This window comes from Cupressus sempervirens, chromosome 8, assembly GCF_028749045.1.
Source record: "Cupressus sempervirens isolate cs-2001-9-10 chromosome 8, ASM2874904v1, whole genome shotgun sequence".
In the NCBI taxonomy this organism is placed as follows: Eukaryota; Viridiplantae; Streptophyta; class Pinopsida; order Cupressales; family Cupressaceae; genus Cupressus; species Cupressus sempervirens.
Window position 1 is genome coordinate 839,340,081 of NC_143125.1, and position 25,181 is coordinate 839,365,261.

The 25,181-nt window shown below is 36.0% G+C and overlaps 1 pseudogene; it reads left to right on the forward strand.

Annotated features, from left to right (window-relative positions):
- LOC149545027 (galactinol--sucrose galactosyltransferase-like) overlaps positions 1-19,888 on the forward strand; it is a 147,593-nt pseudogene extending 127,705 nt beyond the window's left edge.
- Positions 19,889-25,181: the final 5,293 nt, after the last annotated feature.

The window sequence follows — 25,181 nt, forward strand, 5'->3', positions numbered from 1 at the left end:
ACCCTCATCTGCCATCGCTCCCACTCAACTGTGAGACTCCCACTTAAGCGTGAGACTTTCCTGCAGAGGATAACTGAAAGACAACCTTGCTCTGATACCACTTGTTAGGATAAACCACGGACAGAAATAAAAACTACATGCAAATATAACCAATAACAGAAAATAATAGAACACACAGAAATGAACACAAGGCACCAAGATTTAACGTGGTTCACCCAATCCCTGGGCTACGTCCACCAAACAGCAAGTCCGATCTTATTACAATCTAGTGATTACAACCTGATTACAATCCGTAATCTCTTACAGCTCAATACCGCCGCAAGAACCAATTTCGTATCACAACATTATGAAAAATACCCAACCCTAAGCCCTTTTATACAAGTATTAAACCGCTTTAGGGTTATAACATGTCGGCCATATGTCGGCCATAATATGTCGACTACCATGTCGGCTACTGCCCAAAAAAAAAAAAAAATTCGAACCCCACTATTTATGAAGTATGTACAGTACTTTCCTGATCAGTCACCATAATCTAACAAACCATTGGAAGTGGTCAAACTTTGTAACCTTAATCAATTATATATTGTTGCAGTGATAATTTGTGGGTGTCATCCCACTCCAGTTTTACCTTCTCATTTTGGAGGGTTTCTAGGAGACCAAAATCTTATGTTATCTATTTTCATGCATGTCTGTATTTTTCATGTAAAGTAGATGTCTTAGATGCATGTGAATAATCTTAGTTAAAAAATTTAGAAGTTAGATATTGTTACTTCTAATTCAACCCCCCCCCCCCCCCCCCCCCCCGCCCTCAGAAGAAAATCTTCCCACTTGTAAATTCCAACAATTGCTATTAGAGCCAAGTTCTCACAAGGAGAAGCCTTATAGCTTGGAGAAAAATATTTGGAAATGGAAGTCTAAAAACTTGGGAAGATCATAGAAAATTAGGTGATTGATATACAACTCACTCTACATACTTTCAAAGAATCCAAGGAAGAACTGAGGAAATCCTTAAAGAGAAGAGAGTTTTCTAGAGCTAAGAATGATACACAATACAAGGAGATTAACACCTCAAAAGTATTTGCAAATAGAGATTCCAAAGAGTTTGATGCAGCAATAGCAAACCTAATGGAGAAGAATAGAGCCCTAGCAGAAGAGATCAAAACTTTCAAGCTTGAACAAGAATCACAAGCCATGATGCTTTCTGAAGTGACTAAACAGAAGAAAAGAACCATTGAATATAAAGCTATGCTAGAAGAGGACAAGAGAAACCTTATCAATAAGTTGGAAGAAAAGTCAATTGAGCTTGCAAGAATTTCCAACATGTAGCTAGACACCCTAAGTTAGATCATGAATGCACATCATGAACTGAATGTCAAGGATATTGAGATCTCCACACTGAAGATGCAAAATGAAAATTTGCAAAATGACCTGAAAAGAGAGAAGGAGATTGAAAAAAGCTTCAAAAAACATAATGAGGCCATCAAGTACTTTGAATAGCTATTGAAATCACCAAGAGCCAGCAATGATACTTCAAGACTAGGATACACCAACACTGAAAAAGGAGAATCATCCAAGACTGCAGAAGAAAGAAGTGACAAAGGTAAGAACACTAAACCTACCTATCATTTTTGTGGTAAAAAGGGATATACCTCTAATGTGTGTAGGAGCAATAATGCCCATTAGCATGACAAACTTAAGAACATGGGTTACTGTCACAAGTGCAACAAGAAAGGACATCAAGCACATGACTACAGGACTAAAACCATCAGAACACCAAGATTTGAAGGTCACTGCTTCAATTGCAAGAAGTATGGACATAGAGCTTTTGAGTGTAGATGAAAACCTATGTGGAAACCTAATCAACCAACAAGGGAAAATAATCATGGATATCACTACAATTGGAACTACAACACCAAACATAGCTATCACTACTATCAAGAATATGGGCACATTCCTGAAAACTGCATAAGAACACATTTTAGTGGAAACTACAATAGATGGTTAAGCCAAACTACATGCTTCAATTGTTTGAAGATTGGTCATATCAGTAGAAATTTTCCAACAAGGTCAAAGGCACCCAACTCAAAGTTCAATAAAGGAAAAAGAAAGGTAGATGTTGAACACATCAAATCAAAAATGAATAAAACATGGAAGAAAAAAGATGGAAGCAGCACATCCAATGAAGAGATCACTTCACCCAAAAAGTCAAGTGGTCACACTTCATTCAACTAAGCAAAAGAAGGTATGTGGGACTGATATACAAAGATTTATCATACATTAGTTCCAAGACAACTAAGTACTGAAAAGGAAATATCAGCATGAATAGAGATGTAAAGTTAAAATTTCAAGTTTTCACAAGTGTTGCCAAGTTCCCTTCAAAAGATCTAGTAAATGTCGAGTTGTCTACCAAAATTAGGAAAAGCCAAATGGTTAATTGTAACCAAGTTGATAGTGGATGTCGAGTGAAGGGAAACTCCAGTGCCTGTTGAGTGTTTGAAAATCAATGGAAGCTGAGTAAAGTAGAAATTCTTAATAAGCGAAGTGGATAGTTGTAAATGCACTAAGCATTAAATGCTATGAAATTAGGGTATATGTTTGCATTTTGAATCATTTTTTGCCATCACAAACAAATAGCAAAGATGAAGAAGAGAGCTAAATGAATTCCAAGCATAGAATTGAGCATTTGAGCATATTTCTACGTAGATTCAACATAGTTTCATCGATTCCAAGGTAGTTATACTAGTGTTGAGCTACATAGTTTCAAAATTTCTTCATGTTTAAACCCTAGTTTGAAGAAATGGCCTCTAGCTCTAGGAAACCTCAGGATAAAGAACCGTTTGAAGTTCAATTAGTGTCAAATGAAGTTAAGCAAGTAGAATTTCAGCCTATCCTTGAAGTTGTCTACAAAAATGACCCAACCGGAGCCCTATTCATGATTCCTCCTAAGGTAGTAAAAGTGCAAGATGTTAGGAGATGTTATAACTAGAAGATAGGAGCCATAGGAGATATGGAAATCAGAGAAGCTTATGATATATTATGTGAGAATGGAGTCCTAAAGGAAGAGTTCCAAATTGTTGAAAGGAAGGGTTTAACCTATGCCCTAGAATTCCCTACTGTCTTTAAGATTGAATGGATCAGAATTATGTTGAGTAGGATTCATGATGGAAGTTTGTGTTTAGAAGATGGCCCAGTCAAGATATCAAAAAGGATTGTTCACAAGGTAATAGGGTATCCAACCCTAGATCAGCCCAAAACCCTAAGGAGTGACTCTAAAGAAGCTATTGAAAAGAATATAGGAGCCAAATGAAACAAGAGAGGCATGACCATAGATACCATTTAGGATCCTCTTGTTGATTTTTTTGTTAGACTCATTTCCCATAAGTTTTATCAATCTAGCAAGCTCAACAGTGTTCCATGCATTGCAGTAGATGTTGGCTACAAACTTGTCAAAAAAGATCATACCTATGACCTAGAAAAATTACAATTGCAGCAAATCAATGAGAACTTAGGAGCTATAAGAAGAACTAAGGGAGCCCAATGTAAATTTGGTGTACTTTTGATTTGTATATTTTTCTATGTATAGAATGAATTTTCATCTTTTGGTAAAGTTAGTTGGAAGACAAACAAGTCCATTGTAGCCCAGGTAAATGAATATATTGAACAAATGGGGACAAATTTTGAGACACTTATGACAAGTTATTTTGAAGATTTCAAGAAATCTATGAAATAGAGATTGAATATACCTATTTCATTAGTAGAGCAGCATGTAAATGACATTTTCTTTCTTGTGGATATTGATTATACTTACATACAAGTAGTTATACCAAGGGTTAGATGGCTTAGACCTCTGGGGTATGAAATAAACATTGATGAAGCATTTGTAGCTATAATAGCATTGCTAGCAGAAAAAGTGGATAAGAGTGCACCACATTTTGTCACTTATGATGTGGTGAGATCTAAAGTAGATATGGAGTTGAAGACAGCTTCTACACTTAAGAAAAAGGATAAATTAGTAAAGAAGCTCAACACCACTAAATCTGACATAGAAAAATGTTTGTGATAATATTAGGGATAATGTAGATTTAACTAGATTAAAAACTATTAATTTTAATAAGCTAAGTAGAGAGGAGCATAACATAGTGGAAGAATCAATCTACACTATGATGGCCAAGTTCAAGAATACTCCACTTGAATTGGATAATACCATGCCAAAGGAATTATATACAATTGCAAAAAATAAATGACATTATTGCCTAAAAATGGAGAAAGAAATAAGGGAGTCAACTTTGGCTCATGTAATGCCTGACCTCACTAAAGGTCAAATAAGCAAGGCTAGTAAGAAATATGGGAGCAAGTTTGCACCTAAATACAGAGCCTTCACCATACTACAAAATAAAATTGAAGATGTTGTAAAGAAGTCCACTCTCATGTGGAAAGTGATTTATGGCCTTCAAATAGTAAAGGAAGGAAAAGAAGATCCCTTTAAGGGAAGAAATAATGATGAGGAAGAAGAGGAAAATGAAAAGGAGAAGAAGGAGAGAAGGAAAAGGAAGTTATAGTGGAGAAGGAGACAGAGAAAGGTGATGAGGCAATAGTTGAGAAGCAGCAATAGGAACAGAGTGTCCAAGACACATAATTGCCACCACCTAGTCCTCCACATGCTACACCTACATCTGTGGAAACAATAATTGTGAAGGATGTTCTTGATATCTCTGGTCAAAAAATTAACCCATTGACTATAGAGGATCTCAAAAATATCCTTCACCAGACTACTCTGCAAGCACAATTGTGCACTAATCCAATTTTGGTGAGTGTAAAGGAATTTCAGAAAGTAGTAGCAAAAATTACCAAGGAGAAGGTGAATACACAAGAACCACCTTCACAAACTCCTATAGCTACAAGTGTCAACCACAAGAATAACTAGCACAAGATGCATCTACTAAGGTTGATTCCATAGATACAATGACTTCAACTACCAAGGAGCAAGCTAAGGAGAAGATAGGACAGAAAGATGCCTCTAATCCTATAGCATAGACTCAATGTGCACCTCCTCTGATCACTATAATTGATCAAGGAAAAATTGAAGAAGACAAGCAAGAGGAGAAGACCCCTAAGGAGAGAGAACAAAAGGAAATACAAACATTATTCAATTTTCCTACTATAGGGACACCTACTAAGCAGCCGAGCACTGATGCAGTACCATTGCAAATATCAAAACCAAGCTCGAATTCTACCAAGGTAGCAAGGGTACTTCATTATGGAGACCCTGCACTTGATAAGGAGATAGTCATACCAAGTTATGACTACAAAAAAATGAATATAGCACAAATCAATGAAGTGCAAGAGGCACTAGGGAAGAAGAAAAAGAAAGAAATACTCAGGAATGAGTATAGGCAGAAGAAAGTATTGATAGAAATCAAAGACATCTTTCTTGATGCATTCAGCTTGCCAGTACTTGATGAGACAAAGCCCATCATGGAGAAACTATCCAACATAGTGGACCAGGTACAAAATGAAGACCTAGATACTAATGTTAAATTACTTGAATGGTTTGAGAAGAAATTTAAAATGAAGGTAAACAATAAAATATCTAGTGAGATAGCATTGTCTCAAGTTGAACTGGCTAAAAAGGTAGAAAAGGTGAAAGCAATACTTGAGAACATATTCTTATTATACTCCAAATTGTGTGATTCCTCATATTTCACACAAGAGACTAGCCAAAGGATATTGAGCTTGGAGAGGAACCTCAAGGTATCAAGCACACTGCTACCAAAGGATCCAGCTCAAAGTGAGAAGCATTTTGCCACAAGGTTTCACACCCAAAAGGAATTAGCTATACTCATAGCAAATGAGGCTGATACCAAGGCCAAATTAATACAAATACAATCTACCATAACCCCTCATATGGAAGTATTGCATAAAGAGATGGCCTATGCAGAGAATATTTTGAAGAAAGATCCAAATCTTTCTACATTAGAAGGCTTGGTACACCTTACAGCAGAAATAGCCATCCAGCTTAAAGCACTAGAAATTGTATTAGACAATTGTGATGTTGCTCTGAAGATTATTATGGAGGTAAATAAATCTTTTTTGGCTAAATATTCAATTCATTCTTAGGACCCTTTGATATAAGTGTCAAAAGGGGGAGATAATAAGAAATGGGGGAGATATAATAAATTGGACCCAAAGGGGGAGATTGATAAAATTTTGAGTTTTAAGGAGTGATAAGGAGATATAGCCAAAAGGATGCAAAAACTGCAAGGGAAATGTGTGAAAGGGGGAGTAAAAATAGAGCAAATAGAAACAGAGCAGACAAGGGTAGAATGACAAGGCAAAGATAAAGAGTATTAGAAACATCAACATGAGACAAATCCAGCATAAGAGATTTTGGATACAAAAATGGCACATCAGCTTAGGGGGAGTTGCACATTTTTTAGATATATAGTCTTCTACAAAATTTTGAACAAGTTTTTGAAGTTTTGTACATATTTCGAACAAAATGTGTATTATACTCATAGAGATCAGATTCATAATGTTTAGTTAAGTGTTTTTGACACTCATGTCAAAGGGGGAGATTGTTGGTCTCAGATTGGCTTTGACAATTGAGTGTCAACACACTTAACCAATTTCTAAGATGATATAGAGTTACAATATGTGTAGAGCTAGAGATTCAACAAGTCTTGAGTAAACTTCAGGTGCCGAGCAAGTTTCAAGTGTCGAGTCACTATAGATGCCGAGTCACTATAGGTGCTGAGCAAAGTATAGGTGCCAAGCAAGACAGAGTTACTATAGGAGCCGAGCAAGACGGAATTCCTATATGTATTGAGCATCAGCAATTAGTAAGTGTTGAGTAACACAGAATTAGCATATGAGTTTGTGCCTTCACAAACTCAAATGTAAAACATTTTTGAGTTGACTCAAGATGAATCTTGAAGGATCTAAAAGATAAGATTGAATCTTTTACATTCCCTATGTAATCAGCATGCAGCCAATTAGAAAAATGAAGAAAGCATGCAACCAATAGGAAAAGTGTAAATATTTGAGCTGGAAAAGATGGATGAATATCAATCATGGATTCATACCTAACCCTAATACTTCGAGGCCTTTATAAGGAGGTAGATATCCCATAATTCGTATGTGTGAGAGTTTAATGGAAGAGAGTTGTATGGGAGAATGCTAGTGAAGTTCAGAGGGGTGTAAGACTTAGAGGAAGAGTAGCACTATAGAATTAAGTTGTTCAGAATAGAATATCAGCAATATGAATAGAGTTATCAGATCAGGAAGGATTAGATTAGATTGAGCAGAACAAGGATCTAGAATCAGTAATTAAAGATTGTAAGTCATTAGGTCAACACATTCTAATACCTTCTAGCCATTGTATTAGGAATGAAAATCCTATGGAGATAGGTTGGTTTAATAGCCATGTTGTAAACCTTTAACAAGGTGATAAATCCTTTAACAGGGTAACATTCCAAGTGAATGTTTGTAAATCCTTTAACCAAGTCACTTTTAATAGGGTGTAAAACCTTTAACAAGGCAGGCCTTTCATAGGGCAGACCATTGGAAGTGGTCAAACTTTGTAACTTTAATCAGTTACATATTTCTACAGTGATAATTTGTGGGTGTTATCCCCACCCCAATTTTACCTTCTCATTTTGGAGGGTTTCTGGGTGACCAAAATCTTGTGTTATATATTTTCATTCATGTCTTTATTTTTTATCATGTAAAGTAGATGTGTTAGATGCATGTGAATAATCTCAGTTAAAAGTTTTAGAAGTTAGATACTATTACTTTTGATTCACCCCTCCTCTCAAAAGTAAATCTTCCCACTTGTAAATTCCAACATTTGTATCTCTTTAAATAGGAAATTTGTGCTTTATCATTTTCTACATCCAACATAGATCTTAGGGTTTACAATCAAGTTCAACTCAATTCACTATATTTGGCCATCTTCTTTATCTTCTTCTAGAAACTTCTCTAGAATTCATCTGTTAAGTCTTTACCTAATCCTTGCCTTGAATTTATGATCCAACTCATCAATCTTATCTTCAATGTGATTTACATCTCCCAAGAAATCAACTAAGTCATCTTGATCTCATGATTTCCTCGAATTCATTCTTATAATGTGACTCTACAATCTCTAAATTCTAGCACTCGATCATCACTATATTCATTAGGTGTTGCAAATCTTTCTGACTCGGCATTAATTGTCTTACTTGATCGATGCTAATACTTGGTCGGTGCTAATTTTTGGCTTTGCATAGCTTTTTGACACTAGATTATCTCAGCACTAATTGTAGCTCAGTTGACACTAGCATTACTTAGCACTAACTATATTTTATACTTCTACTTGGCTTGGCATGGCTTTCTTGACATAAGCAATCACTTTGTTTTATCAAATTCTATCTAATCAAATGTCCATTGTAGCTTCTTTTTCATAACTCAATCTTTCCTCTAGGTGCTATTGCTATGAGCAACTTCTCAAATCCTCTTCATCAATAAAATAAAGATGACATTTAGATTAGGTAGCAATATATATTATCAATAGATTTGACATCAATGACAAAACAATAATTGTTCCAATTATAAGTTTCTAACACTTACTTTCTCATTAGATTTCCAACATTGGACATACCTGTGATTTTGAAATATCAAGATCATCTAGGTTGCATTCATCAAGTAGGGAGTGTATAAAAACATCACCTTTGGTTGATGTAGTCCCCCCACCTATTTCTTCTTTTGTCTTCAAATTTGATATGTTTGAACTACCTTGAAAATGCATCATTTTTATCATTTTTTTCTTCCTTTTTTCACTCTTCAATTCATTGAGCTAAGCTAAGCTGAGCTATATAAGTAAGGGGTAGGGGTAGGGGTGCCCTACCTCCATATCCTCGATGTAGAGGGGTCACTTCCCTATCTATTCTATGGAAAAATATTCGTCTGCATAAATATGAAAAGGGTTAAAAAGCCTTCAGAGAGATGGTCGAGAGTGAGGTTGATCAAGTCGTAGATATATAGATAAGAGCCTTGGGATTGCTTATCCTCCAATAGAGTGATGCCACCATCAATTATGAAAGGGGTTGGGATTCTTTGCCCTATCCTAGCAATTCTTAGAGGCATACCATTAGAGAAGCTCTCCTCAAATAGGATTTGAACCTTTGACCAATCAGTTAGCAGTTGATCTCTCTACCATTGAGCTATAGGGGCAAAGTAAGCATCTCGTCCTATTCGAGATCTCGGATAGGGACAGAGGTAGGCATATCAGTTGCATGAATAGATTTTGGTGGAATACCAATAATGGTAGTCAAGCTATTATGTTGAGGGTACACATGTATCCTAAAATAGATCATTGGGAACATATTCAAAATAATCTCAATCAATAGATCTTGAAAATCAAGCAACTTGGGAAACAAATTGAGTTTGTCCGTTAATATAAGGTTCCCTTTTCATTTCCAGTTACTCTTAACAACTAGTGATAACATAAACATGAATCTAACTTCTAAGAACTACTTGTAAACTCTAAAAAAAAGCACCTAAATGATTTACTAGATTGCAAACCTAAGGTATCGGACTAAGCAAGGTTGACACTTGATCAGACAATCTCCAAGGCTCATTGTTCCTAACTTGGCACACTGCAAGTTCACACCTTTAATACCTTTCTCGACAACAATGCCAAAAATGTAGGGATAAATTGTGATTCTAATATTGATAATGAATGTTAAATTCTATGAGTCAATTCATCTTGCATCTAAATGTCAATCTAGGGTCATAAACTGATGAAAAGTATAGTGGTTGTCTACTTAAGGGATGAAGATAGCATGTCAAGTGGGGATGAGTGTAGCTTGAACACATGAAAGGAAACCTACAACAAAGAAAATAATTCTACATATAGGAATTGTGACTTCCTATCTGCTAGAGCTACACACCCATCAAACAAAGCAAACAATTTATTGAAATAAGACATCTCACCAAATTAACAATACTAAAATCAAACATTAATCAACTTTTTCCAAACCAAGCTCAAAGTATAAATATTTAATAAAAATCAAACTAGTAGAATATATATCTCACAACCATTAAAGTAAATTTGAACTATCTTAATTAAATAAAATCAAACTAATTAAAATCACACAAGTATTAAATAAATTACAACTATCTTAATTTTAAAAAAATTAAACTAATTAAAATAACACAACTACTAAAATAATTAGAGATAATAAAAGAAAACTAATTAAAATAACATAACTACTAAAATAATTAGAGATAATAAAAGTAAACTAATTAAAATATCACGATTATAAATTAAATATATCTTAATAAAATAAAATAAATAAATAAATATCACCAAGCTTCCCAAGGAGTGGGCCCTTGCTCCTAGTTTGCAAGATAGATTAAACGAAAGCCTTATAGAGGAACGATCATGCAAATGAACAATTTATTTATAAAGAAGTAGTATATATGTTTTTCTTTCATTTTTCCTTTCGCATAGCTCATATTTATATTATAATATGGTTGCAAGTTATTTCCTATTTTCATGCCACTTTGTTATTATTTTGTGGCTCACATTTGACTTTTCTATTTTTTGGAAATAACTTCCCTAAAATTAAGGAGATTATTCAACTCATAGTTACAACAAAATAGGATATTATTTTTTATGTGAATTCTCTTCCATTGAGTCATAAACAACATATTAATTTAGTTACAACAAAATAGCCAAAATATCTCATGAAAGCTAATATTATGGAACAAATTAATTTGTAGGAAAATAAACCCGTGGATGACATAAAATGTATAAAAATTGATTGTTGGTAGAAAGTCTGAGTCATGTCTATCAGGTGGAAAGAATTCTCACAAGTGACATGAGGCTTAGGTGAGAGGAAATTTGTCTAGCAACAAGAAGTGATAAGAAATCTAGTAGTTGACAAGTTCTATCTGATAAGTGATGGAAGTCCAAAAATTGACAAGAATTCCTAAGTTTTCTCCTTCCATCAAGATGTTGCAAGATGTCATTTATAAGACTTGAAATAACATTTATTAGAAAAGACAATCAATTTATAATTTTTCATATTTTTATCCCAAAACTAAACTAAATATCACTTATTAATATGTAATCATATGCAACAAAATATTTTAATAGTACATTATTATATATGAAAATAGAATATTGAAATGGGTATGACACTGTGTAAAATATGATGAAATATGGTGTAAAATGGGACATGAATGGTTCTCATCAGAACTTTCAATTGAAATAAGAGAACCTTGTCCAAGGATGTTAGCACATATCATAATCATCTCGTATGAACTATGGACATCAAAGAATTAGAAACAATGAAGACCCAAATCTGCAGTTTAGCTAACCTGTAAAATACAAAAACATAAATGCGCTAATAAATACTATACAAGAAAACTATGTATAAATGAACTAATAAAAGTGTTAAATGGTTTGATAAGACAAATAAATGATAAAGAATCACATACAAATTTTGTGAAGTTGAATGTCCTTAAAATTTTGTATACTAAGAAAAAGGAATTGAAATTGGGGTTGTTTTGGGACCTGCCCCAATCAAATTCTTTCTTTGGTTTATCCACCTTTATACAAGCTAAGATAGATAGATAGATAAAAAGATAAATATATTGATAGAAAGATAAATGATTCAATAAGGGATATGATAATCCCAAAGATGCGCAAAGTAACAAGATTTAAAAAGCATGACATTACTTGCAACGCTTGATAAAGTCATCAACACTGTACAAAAATGTTAAAGAAGTGATGTAGACAATTGTAACAAGCAATAAAGATTTATCTATGAGCTTTATATAGTGTGAGTGAGAATGCAAAAAGTGGGGGGAGGTGTGTTGACAAACTAATACAAATTAGCTTTGATTATTTCACCAACCTAACAAATTGACAAGTGGAAAACACTCTAAATCAAACTTTGAACAATAAAATATCATAGCTACCTAGCACTAAATGTGGGCATCCATGCTAGGCCCTAGTGTCTACACAATTTTACTCAAAAAATAGTGGGAGATGAGAAATATAGGGATGACACAAAAAAAGACAAAAGATAGTTGTTGGAAAGGAGAATTGTTGATGCAAGGGTTGAAGTGAGCCTATAAAAATTCTAAGGAATAAACATCAAAGTGGATCAAAATTACATGTGAAATTGCAAGGGTATGCAACTTACAACACTATAGAGGCAAGAGTAAATAAAGGAAGTCAACCAATTTTGAATTTTAGAACATAAATTGTGGCAAAAAAAAGGTCATGACCATTAAGATGGCCCCACAATCAAAAACTCGTCCTAGCAAATGAAAGGGGATATATCACAAGCATATGGGTATGTAAGGGAATAAGAGTGAGTATCCTTGGAAGGGAGTAGAGCAAAATGGAGATTATGAGTACAAGAATATATGTGGGATTAGCAAACAAGTAGATAAGGAAAAAAAATCTTAAGGCAATGTGATAATAGAAAATGATATGGTAGGTTATAAAAGAGTGTTCAATATGTTAGGTAGATAACATAGGACAAGGACCTTGATTTGCATAGAATCACCATTGCCAATATATCTATGATTAAAATGCACTCCCCTTGAAATAGTCACAAAACTTATGTTATTTTGGCATGGATATGCAAATTAGGTACGCACACATACACATACATACACACACGTGCACTACACACATGTAAGCATGCACACACACACACACACACACACACACACACGCACACACACACACACACACACACACACACATGGGCATGCACATGTACATACACAAATATATCTATTGGTAAGCATATTATTCTCACATGATGAATAATACAATTCATTGTAAATATAAAAAAATTGATACATAGTCCACATAAGACCTCCAAAAGTCAATGTCAAAGTTCAATGGGTTTATCACACCCAACTAAGAGATCATATTCATCAAGAATTAGTTCTTTTGTGGTTCTCTTAATTATTTTCTTCTTTTGGATGAGCAAGAGTTATGTGAACAAATGAAATAGCAAGGTCCAACCAAGGGAATTTCCTATTGTTGTGGGCCACAAATACATAGAAACAAAAGTGTGTCCATGTCATAGGAGACACAAGTCATAGTATCAACATTGATGAGATCCTAGGAAGCAATAAGAATCACAAATTGAACGAGCATTGTGGTTATGGTCACAATGACAATTTAATGAAGAAGAAGAATCCCTACTTGCAAGAGAGGGAAACTCTAGTAACAATATGATGGATGTTGGCATGGTGCTTACAAAGTGTAATATACAAAGTAATATTCTAAACAAATTTGATCCTTAAACAACTACTAATGCTTAGTATTTGGATAACACTATTAGATCTTAGGATTAAAATCGAATATTAGTTTGATTTAATATCATCATTTTTCCAAACAAAAAATTCCATAATTAGCTCTTGATATTTTTATTTCTACGAATAATATAAAGATGTGTTTTCCCTATTTTCTAGTATAACAATGTGTAATACATTCAGGCTATCCTGTAATATTGATAATTACAACAATATAAACTATCATAATCAACACCAATAGATAGTGAACTGGACCAATACAATGCAAATGGGATCGGCATCCAATAAATCTAAAATGTAAACTATGCATAAGAATACCCTTTGAAATAAATAAGGTTTCTATCTTGTGATCTCTTTACTTGTTTTACATTGTAGGAGTTAAGTATGGCACCCTCTATATATTGTAGCATGTCAAGTAAACTTTTACGTGACCAATGATGATGGTATGACACATCTGCTAGTACCATTTGGGCTAGAGGAGACTAGACCTCAAGATCTTGTGTTTTACCACATGAATCTCTTACCAATTGATCAAAGCCCCCATCTTATTATGATCTCTTCACTTAAGCATACATGCTCGAAATAAATTTTTGGAAAACATTTGTGTGAATTGTAGATGACAATGCCAAAAATGACATGTTCACTCTTTTATATTGATCAAATAATAAGTTAGCTACATAGTAAACTAAACCTCAAATTTGGACAAAGATAATGGGTGATAATATTTCACTTTTGATAATTAGTGCACCAAAAAAAAATCATTGATGGAATTACAATGTGTGTTAGGAAGTTGGGAAGAGAATTAAAAATAGAAGTAGGTTTATTGAGGATAGGGGGTCAAATGTACCACAACTTATACTACATGTTTGGTTACCAAAGGTCAAAGACCATGTACATATCAAAAAATTGAAGTCTCAAAGTTTGACAAATACAATGGAGGATTGGGGAAAAATAGAATGCATGATGATGGAGAATTTTGAGATTTGATAAAAACAATTAGAAGGAAAGGCTTACTCAAAAGGAGAAAACACATAGTAAGACTAAGGAGACATAGAGGAACTAATCTAATATGTGCAAAGTTGAATTAAGAAGAAACATGACCTAGCAAGTCCCCTCCACTCGAAATTCTCCTCAAGCAATTGTTAGTTGGGATGTCCCAAACCCTAATTAGCTCTTGATATTTTTATTTCTACGAATAAAATAAAGATGTGTTTTCCCTATTTTCTAGTTTAACAATGAGCAATACATTCAAGCTATTCTACAATATTGATAATTACAACAATATAAACTATCATAATCAACACCAATAGATACTGAATTGGACCAATACAATGCAAATGGAATCGACATCCAATAAATCTAAAATGTAAACTATGCATAAGAATACCCTTTGAAATAAATAAGGTTTCTATCTTGTGATCTCTTTACTTGTTTTACATTGTAGGAGTTAGGTATAGCACCCTCTATTTATTGTAGCATGTCAAGTAAACTTTTACGTGACCAATGATGCTAGTATGACACATCTGCTAGTACCATTTGGGCTAGAGGAGACTAGACCTCAAGATCTTGTGTTTTACCACATGAATCTCTTACCAATTGATCAAAGCCCCCATCTTATTATGATCTCTTCACTTAAGCATACATGCTCGAAATAAATTTTTGGAAAACATTTGTGTGAATTGTAGATGACAATGCCAAAAATGGCATGTTCACTCTTTTATATTGATCAAAATAATAAGTTAGCTACATAGTAAACTCAACCTCAAATTTGAACAAAGATAATGGGTGATAATATTTCACTTTTGAAAATTATGGCGCCAAAAGAAAACCATTGATGGAATTACAATGTGTGCTAGGAAGTTGGGAAGAGAATAAAAAATAGAAGTAGGTTTATTGAGGATAGGGGGTCAAACGTACCACAACTTATACTACAGGTTTGGTTACCAAAGGTCAAAGACTAATGGAATGGGGGAAAATAGAATGCATGATGATGGAGAAGTTTGAGATTTGATAAAAACAAGGTAAAGGCAAGTTAGAAGGAAAGACTTACTCAAAAGGAGAAAACGCATAGTAAGACTAAGGAGACATAGAGGAACTAATCTAATATGTACAAAGTTGGATGAAGAAGAAACATGACCTAGCAAGTCCCCTCCCCTTGAAATTGCTTCTCCTCAAGCAATTGTTGGTTGGGATGTCCCAAACCCTAAGACGCTTCCCATGTTGTATCTTCTTCCAGATATCTTTCCACTTATCATATACACCTTGGTGCTTTTATTTTTCAAACACCTCTCCTCATAACCATTATTGCTTTAAAACCCAAAATCATCTTGTGTTCATTCATTGGAGGCAACTCCTCTAAAGTTATTGCATGTTTTCCAAAAACTCTTATGAGAAATGACATGAAAACATTATGAGTCATCCTTTTGGTAGCTCAAACTTATATATAGTTTAATCAATCCTTCACATAATGGTATAAGGTCCATAAAACATGTGACTTGATATATTTAGATCCACTTGTCTTTGAAGAAGACTACATATATGGTTGCAATCTCATTAACAACATATCTCTAACCTCTATTATTCTATCAATCATATAGAATTATATCCATCTTTTTTTATTGTGATCCTATTAGAGATTATTCTTGAGTAGTTTTGGAATATCTTGGTTGCATTTGATCATAATACTTTACACCTACAACCCTAATGGTTTTTAAGTTAAAAGCAACAAAACAAGGTTGTTAACGCTTACAAAATGACAAATAGAAGGCATTGAAACAACAAAATAAATACAAAGAGGTTGAAGGCCAGTAATAGAAGACTAGTAGCAAAGCTAGAAACCCACATCTAGAGTGGGTAGTTAACCCATCCACATCATAGGGAGGAAAATTGATCAAAGAGCGACATTACCTTAATTGGCAAACCATAGTCCAAGCAATACTTCAAGAGGGTCAACACCACAAAGAGAAGGCAGTAGAACCCTCAAACAGGGAGAATCCATAGAAACAACATCAGGAATAGGGTGCTCACAACGAAGAAGCTCATCTGCCCTAGACAAGATAATTTCAATGGAAGAAACAATCCAAGTGGGGTCCACTCCACCAATGGAGGTTGTAACAACAACAGTGACCACCAAGTCAAAGGGGGCCACAACAAGAGCACCACCCATGAGGGAGATATCACCAACCTATTGCCAATGGGCCAACATCCCTCACTGGATTTGCGACATGATTTAACATCCTCTTGTGTCTTCCAAAGTATAATAGTTGTATCAAGCATTGGCAGGTCGATCTTTTAGTGCAACAGCAATCATAGCGATTAACAAGTGGTATCAAAACTTAGTCACAAGTTCAAATCCTTGTAGGCCACGGTGGGTGTTGCAAACCAAAATTTTACTACATTAAATAATATTCTAGTCATTGGAAAAATTCATGTGAACTTAGTTGTTTGGTAAATCTGTTGAGAATAATGGTTCATGTGAAATTGATTTATCGATAAAGTTGTTGAGATATTTTCATTCTTATAAACTGGAAATTTGGTTATTAGTTAATGTGTCATGTGGCATGTTAGTTAGCCATTAAGATATCTTAGAAATTTAGAATGATTATGTGATATTTTTGTTATTTCAAATTATTGGAAATATGTTATTACCTAGAACCATTTCCATTTCGCAAGAGCATGATGAAGAGGGGAAGTGTCTCGAAAATGAGAGTTAGGAAGGGGATGCCCAAATCCACCATTAGGCCAACATTTATGAACCTAAGCACTTGGACCAAGGACTAGAATGGCTAGACAAGCAAGAAAGTAAAAGGATTACCATTAAATTATTGAGATAAGAAAAACACTATAAAGAATTAAATAAGAAATACTACCTTCATTGTGTAATGATATTTGTGTACCTTTCAAGCTATTATGTCTTAGTATAGTAATATCACATCTATACTCATACTTGGGTGGGTATGAAATATGTATGTATGAATACAAATATGTGTGTGTACATATACATATATGTATGTGTATATATGTGTGTGTGTGTGTATACACATACATATATGTGTATACACTAATGATGAATTTCACACACACACACACACACACACACACACACACACATGTATATGTATGTATGTATGTATGTATGTATGAAATTCATCACTATCATATTCATATATTTGTATGTGTGTGTGTACGTACATATTATAATTGCTCAAGCAAGCATGAATATATAGGAATGACATTAATATACTAAGGCATGGGTTGGGCGTATGTTACCACTTTTACTTTTTAATATTTTTTAAACCTTGACTATGGTCATTTATTTAATTGCTTGGAACAACCATCTGCATTGTATCCACCACCTTAGGGCATCGGACTATTCTTTTTGATAACTTGAATTTAAATTTTTTGGAAACATTTCTTGCCACCTTGTCTTGGCATAATTGAGCACACCATGGTGATCATTGCTCATCTTGGTCGATTCTTGTTTCTTACTTATACTCTCTACTCTTGTCACAGGGGCACAGCGCATTTTTCTCATTGTTCTTAGCATTACAAATTTCTCTTGTTATCACATAATTGTGTTATCTGCTTGTACTCACACACGGGTGCTTGACAGTGACTATACTTTTTAGTGAGCCAAAGCTCATGGGTTGAGACTGTGGCACACAACAGGCACCTTTAGAATCTCGAGTGTCAGCATCACTGCAATTCTCATTTACATCAAACTACACCAATTGATCAAGTCATGCTTTGTGTTTTCATTGCATATATTTCTTTTCATGAACATGTCAATTTATTATCAGCTTCGGCCTCTCTTTTTTTAGATGAAAGTTTAGAGTCATATGTGAACATTTTCCATAGAAATCTTATTGTTTCTTTGATATACTCTATCTAGAATGAATGTTGGGTTGCATATACATATGGTCTAATTGAATGAGTACCATACTGGGATATAATCAAAATATCTCTGAGATGGAATGTTTCTCCTTGTAAATGATATCAAACTGAAAGAAAAGCATAATAACCTATGATACTATAGGCAAAAAATGACATGAAGCATGGCAAAGGAATAAGTGATCAAGAATTTAGAAAATATAATATGAACCTCCCAAGTATGAAGACATTTATGGTCGAGCTAAGGGGAGAAGAGAGGGAAGAATTCCTGTAATGAAAGAATATAATCAATTTTAACATCTAAATCAAATATAAAGATAGCTCATGGCAATCCTTTGTATTTTTCTTGTCGTCAAGTCGAGCAATAGGTGATCGGGCACATAAGTTGCCCATCTGAAACCTTTGGCCAATGTAGTTAATGATGTGATTGCCACCATGATCACCAAAGGTTAGGGTGCTAGCAATTGTAAAATAGGTTGATTGGAATGTGTCCATAGCCTCGACAATTGACTAGTCGACACTCGAACACCAAGATGCTCAATGGCTGGATAAGGGTGTCCTAAGTCAACTCCCAAGATAAGGAGGGTCTTTCTCATTAGAGATTGTGTTGGGATACTACGAGTCTACATTTGGGAGGTTAACCCTATGGCAATAATTCTCATTTCTTCTAGATGTCAAATCTTGTTCAACTTAGTATCGTCAATTGCTTTTATGATGGTAACCTTTTAATGTTTATGTTCATACTTTATTTGCTTAAATTGTTGCTTCCATTAGAATATATCAGATTCGGAAATGCAAGTGAAATAGTAGTTAATAACTGAATATTAGATGAATCTGGTTGTTAGTTCTAATTAGTTGTAAATATAGATTATAATTAACTCGTATTTCCATTCCATGTGAAAGAGTTGAATAACTAATTTAATTATATCCTTATTCATTCAATTAAGAATGTGAAATGATTTCTTTATTTAAGAATTAATTAGTTTCTAAATTTTTTGTATGTTACAATGAGTAACATTGGGAGCAGGATTGTTAGCGATGGGTCAACATCCCTCGTTGGTTTGCAACATGATTTAACAATCGCATGTGTCCTCTATTAGTCTAATGGTTGTATCGAACATTTACAGCTGATTTTTTGATGCAACGACAATCCTAGTGTGAGATAACCCCTGCAGGCTATAGCTTCTTCCGAATACCAAAAAAAGAAAATTTACTATTTCATAACCTAGGCATTCCGTCAAGTAATTGGCAAACAAGTTCGAAATCTCTGAAGAAATTCCAACAAAATGATTGCTTCTTAAAACACCCAAAATTTTCACTCAAACAATGTTTAAACCGGGAGGGCACTCATCACTTATGTTTTGATCAGGCAGTTTACACTTCACATTTACCTGATGTTTTAACATTGTTAACCCTGACCGAAAGTGGCGAGCATATGATAATAGTCTCTACGCTAAATTGACATAATCAATGAGCATGAATCTAGACTGCGCATGGGCACCTTGCATTGCTCTTTTATTCATTAAAGAGTCATACTTCTCTGATCGGATCAAACCATTACTCGAAATGCCAATTCGTAAGCTTGGATGCGAAGTCCATACCTTTTTTTGGGAAATCTGCTGCCTGTAATGCCGCTCTGCAGATGCCGTTGCATTTTGGAGTTTCCTTCGAGTGAAAGAATGGGTACAGTGGTAATCCGCTGTGGTGGAGTCGGAATGTCTTCTGATATATTCTGTTGACAATGTTGTGCTGCGCTAACAATGTAAAGGAACGAAAATATTGACGCCGGAAGTGAGTCTTGTGTGCTCAGAATTGTTCGCGTCTAGGAAACCCGTGCACCCTGTTTCCTCTCATCTTTTTCTCGTTTGTTTGGTAGATTGACTGTTCTACGAAATTCCCCATCTAAATTGGCTTCTATTTAAGCAGATGATTCTACTCTAGAATCTTCAGAATTGATCTCCATGGCTTCCGACATGACAACTCCATGGGAGTTAAGCTTGAGGATTCCTTCCGACTGTTGAAGTCTGAGAATTTGGGGCAAAGCTTATTCCCTGTTACGCTCAGGAAATTGTACAGCTCGGTGCAAGCGTCGGCTTCAGAAACGCCCGCAAGTACGGCATTTTTCATCCCCCTTGCTTAACTCCTAATTGGCGATCCTCTGTTTCTAACTCCGATCCTCTGTATTTTTCTTGCAGAATCAGTTCAGGAGCGTTATGTCTACGAGATCAATCACTTGGACAGATCCTGTAGCTATATCTATGTAGTGATCTGCTCATACCGCGTCCTTCTCTATAGAAGACTGGGATATCGCCTTACTCCTCTTGCCACTTGAAATTATATAATAAATTTCAAACCTTGCTATCAGTCTCTAATGAATCCTCGAATCCGATGTCAACCAATATCCTGCAATAATTTGTGAGGATGTTGATTTTTCCACTCTTACTGATCCAAACATTAGACAGTGATGTATAAACCCTAAAGTTGGCCTTAAGCCACAAATGATCGCTCCGATGAAATGACTGAATGTCACCTCCAATCTGCAATAATTCAGATGATATTTCACACCCTCAAAATTGCGCACCAATTGAGAGTTATCGTTCTCAATGGCCAACTGTGACAATTGTAGAAACCCTAGGTTCCACAATGCACCTGTGATTGAATCACAATCAGAAAACAAAGAGAGATAATCAACTGCCTGATTCGAATGGAGCCCCGGGGTGCCTATTTATTCTTTTTCTCCATCCTCTCCAGAGACTTCTAGAACCTTTTTTATCTTATCCCTCAAGTGACTTTATTAAATACTCCAAGTAACTTTATTAAATACAAGGTCATCTTTAAATATTTATTTATTTAATTAAAATAACTAATTAGTCGTCCTTGGACAACCATTAATTAAATTAATTAAATCGAACTGTCACCAGAAATTTGGGGACATGACAGTCCGCCCTTCCTGAAATTGCTTGTCCCCAAGCAATGGCTGAACCATGACCCAATCAGCCTGCCTGGATCCCAAATGTAAATCTGTGTATCATCCCAATCCGCATCATACTCCTGTGGAGAAATCATCAATACCAGTATCTGAGAAACTGTACTCAACATCCAAACAACTGGCAACTCTGATGAAATTATCTGTAAACCAACTGTAGATGTCAGTAGAAGAAAACATTCTGCGGAACTCAAGCCAACTGAAACATCCACTCTATCAAAACTCAAGCCCCCGTTAGAATGACACTTGCACCCAACTGCACTGTAGATATGACAATAGCCATGGATACCTGAATCATTGCCATCAAATCCAACCCCTGAAAAACTGCTCCGGGCGTGTTGATGCTGCAGGCTGAGTAACTTGCTACTACCAATTTTATTTTCAAAAGATGGTGCCAATCTATCCCCTAATGGATGATAAGAAACTGGAGCCAATCTACATCTGCGTGAAATAAAGTCTTCTATCTCTGTGTCAAAAGAACAATGATGAGCGTACCCTACTGTATAATGCCGGTAAGAACCTCCACTCTCTGCTGCTGGCTCATCATCACTGAACTGGGAATCAACAGATGGCTCCATTTTCTGACCCCAAGTGACTGTAGGCTGGACAGGATCCCGTGCATTCTGCTCAACAAACCCCTCCTCAAGATCCCTGTGAGGTAGCATAGTAGAAAGGACCCTTATAATCTTCTCAACCAATCTGCAAATAACACTAGTATCTTGGATGAGAACACCTTCTGTCACCTTATGCGAGTCTAACTGGACACACGCACTATCCAACAAATACTTCATGAACGGTTCAGTGCAGTAAAAATTATATGAGGAAGCATCAATATACTTCCCTGCACACCACAACTGATCCTCCTGTGAAGGTGGCATACTCCACTGTACCACACTATCAACTAACTGAGAAGAATCAATCTGGAAACTTGATTCTGCCGGTATCCCGAACTCATTATGACCAACTTCTTCCAAACCCTGAACATGTATGTCAGTCTCAACAATAAACTCCTCAAAAGCAACTGTAGGAGTGTACTTACCGTCATCTACCTCAGTAGTCAAATGAATTGGGTTTGGGGCTGGTTTTGACCGCAAATGCTCCAATTCCACGGTCACCTCCTTCAACTGAAACTGCGACTTTCGTAGATCTCGCTGTGTGTCCTCTAACGCCTCAGTAGTCGCTATGAGCTCTTGGGAAAGCTCACTCACCTCCTCTTCACGATCCAAGAGTGTCTCATATGCTGTACTCGCCCACTCAACCAAGTGATCACGGTCGGCTACCAATAGTAAGTAATCCTGCTTCAAAATCCGAACAGCTTCACGCAAGGCATGAATCTCTGCCAAAGAAAAGTAACCACCGCTTGGCTCATCCATCATAGAAGTACCCCAACCAGTAATGGCCAACAAATGACGAGCAGTATCAAAATGCTCACAAGCGATAGCAATGTCTCGCTCACTAACTTTCAACTGGCTAGTCACATGATGGCTCTGGCTGAACTGTCTCCAACAATCTTCTTCTGGAGCTCTTAAAGGAGTATCCTCAATATTAACATTCATATCTCGTGAATCATCTCCAAGGTCCATATCGATATCCAATTTGTCAAAGATTGTAGTACTGTTGTCAAGCTCTTCTGTACCTGAAGAAACTGTCAAGGAAGCTGAATCTTCAAAACTGTTCACTTCATTCTCCCGGATGTCATCAAGGCCAAAATGATCCTGAGACTCATCCGTACACACTGGTGAATATGAAACACCTTTCAGGAAGAAGGGTCGTCTACATATATGAACCAAGCCCAATACCGGTGTATAAAAACTAATACCAACATCGGATGTTCTGCTGGCACAGGGAAAGATAACACCGTATATTCTGCTAATCAAATCCATGATAGTACTCAAACAATCATGGCTATCATAAAGTGCTAAAGATCTTCGGTTGACTGAATCCCAAATGCTACTGAAACATTTCCGAATCCATATGCAAGAAACAACTGGTAACTCAAGCAAACTACTTACCTGAGTAATGTGACCAATACCAGCTAACTTCACATACATGTCTGCCATTGTCCTTGTATCCTGGATGTGAATGCAAGATGAACTCGTAACATTATCAGCAACCACATATGACCCATCAAATGTAGAAAGCTGAGTGACAGACGTGCCAGATGAAACTAAGCTTAGCTCCATGCCATGCTCATTCCCATGTCTCTCCCAGTCCTGTAAAGCCAAAGTTGCTCGAGTGTCCTCAAGCTCGCAAGAAAGCTTGACAACTTCCTCCTCCTTCCTCCTCAAGGCATCTGAGTAGTCTTTGGCAAGGCTTAGAAGATGGTCACGGTCTGATAGAAGATGTAAATAGCTCAACTTCGTCGTTCCCATTCCTTCACCAATTGCATGTAAGTCACAGCAGGAAGAATTTGCCTGAACTCCCTTATGTCTTCCTTGTAACTAAATCATCTGGATGTGCTCTTCTAACATCTCCCGCATCCTATCATGATGAGATAAAGAAGCCACAATACTATCTTTGCTTACCTTCAGCTGGCTGGACAAATCTTGTGAAATACTACCAGTCTCATCCGCATGTGACGAAGCCTCTAACTGAGCCTGGTACTCTCTGTTAGCAAAATCATGAATGCTCGATGTCTGCTCATTTTCTCCAGGTATCTCATCACCATGCACAATGACATCTTCATCGTCATCTGAACTTACTTCACTGTAGTCATTGCTTGTCGGAACCAAATCACCTTTAGTATCTGGAACACCACCCTTGGGAAACTCGTATTCAACTGTCTCAACTTGGGTGTCAAGTTGACAGTTACTATCCATCAGCGTAATGTCCTTCACCGCTTCTTCCTGTGACCGAACTGAACCCTCTAGCTGATTGCACACCTGTTTCTCGAACTCCTCATTAAGGTTCCTCGTAACATCTCTCATTGTGTCTGTCAACGCTTCGTGAGAAGATTCGCCAAAACGAAATCCAGTTGATTTACTCACCTTAGCTGGGACGGACAACCTATCAAGCATACGGTGCTGTTTAACCAACAGTTCAGACATGTTATGTTTGATCTTTCTGAGCTCGTCCTGAATACCTGAATAGTCCTCCTTTCCACATTTCTGACTCTGAATACTCTGTCTATTACTTGTCCGAGATTGTGTCCTTGGAGACTTTGTGTTGTACCTGTCCATCTTGTTTGAAGTAAAGCGCTGATCACTCATGTAATTCGGTTCTCACCCCACAGGATGGCAAGAAAACCGCTCTGATACCACTGAGATAACCCCTGCAGGCTATAGCTTCTTCCGAATACCAAAAAAAGAAAATTTACTATTTCATAACCTAGGCATTCCGTCAAGTAATTGGCAAACAAGTTCGAAATCTCTGAAGAAATTCCAACAAAATGATTGCTTCTTAAAACACCCAAAATTTTCACTCAAACAATGTTTAAACCGGGAGGGCACTCATCACTTATGTTTTGATCAGGCAGTTTACACTTCACATTTACCTGATGTTTTAACATTGTTAACCCTGACCGAAAGTGGCGAGCATATGATAATAGTCTCTACGCTAAATTGACATAATCAATGAGCATGAATCTAGACTGCGCATGGGCACCTTGCATTGCTCTTTTATTCATTAAAGAGTCATACTTCTCCGATCGGATCAAACCATTACTCGAAATGCCAATTCGTAAGCTTGGATGCGAAGTCCATACCTTTTTTTGGGAAATCTGATGCCTGTAATGCCGTTGCGTTTTGGAGTTTCCTTCGAGTGAAAGAATGGGTACAGTGGTAATCCGCTGTGGTGGAGTCGGAATGTCTTCTGATATATTCTGTTGACAATGCTGTGCTGCGCTAACAATGTAAAGGAACGAAAATATTGACACCGGAAGTGAGTCTTGTGTGCTCAGAATTGTTCGCGTCTAGGAAACCCGTGCACCCTGTTTCCTCTCATCTTTTTCTCGTTTGTTTGGTAGATTGACTGTTCTACGAAA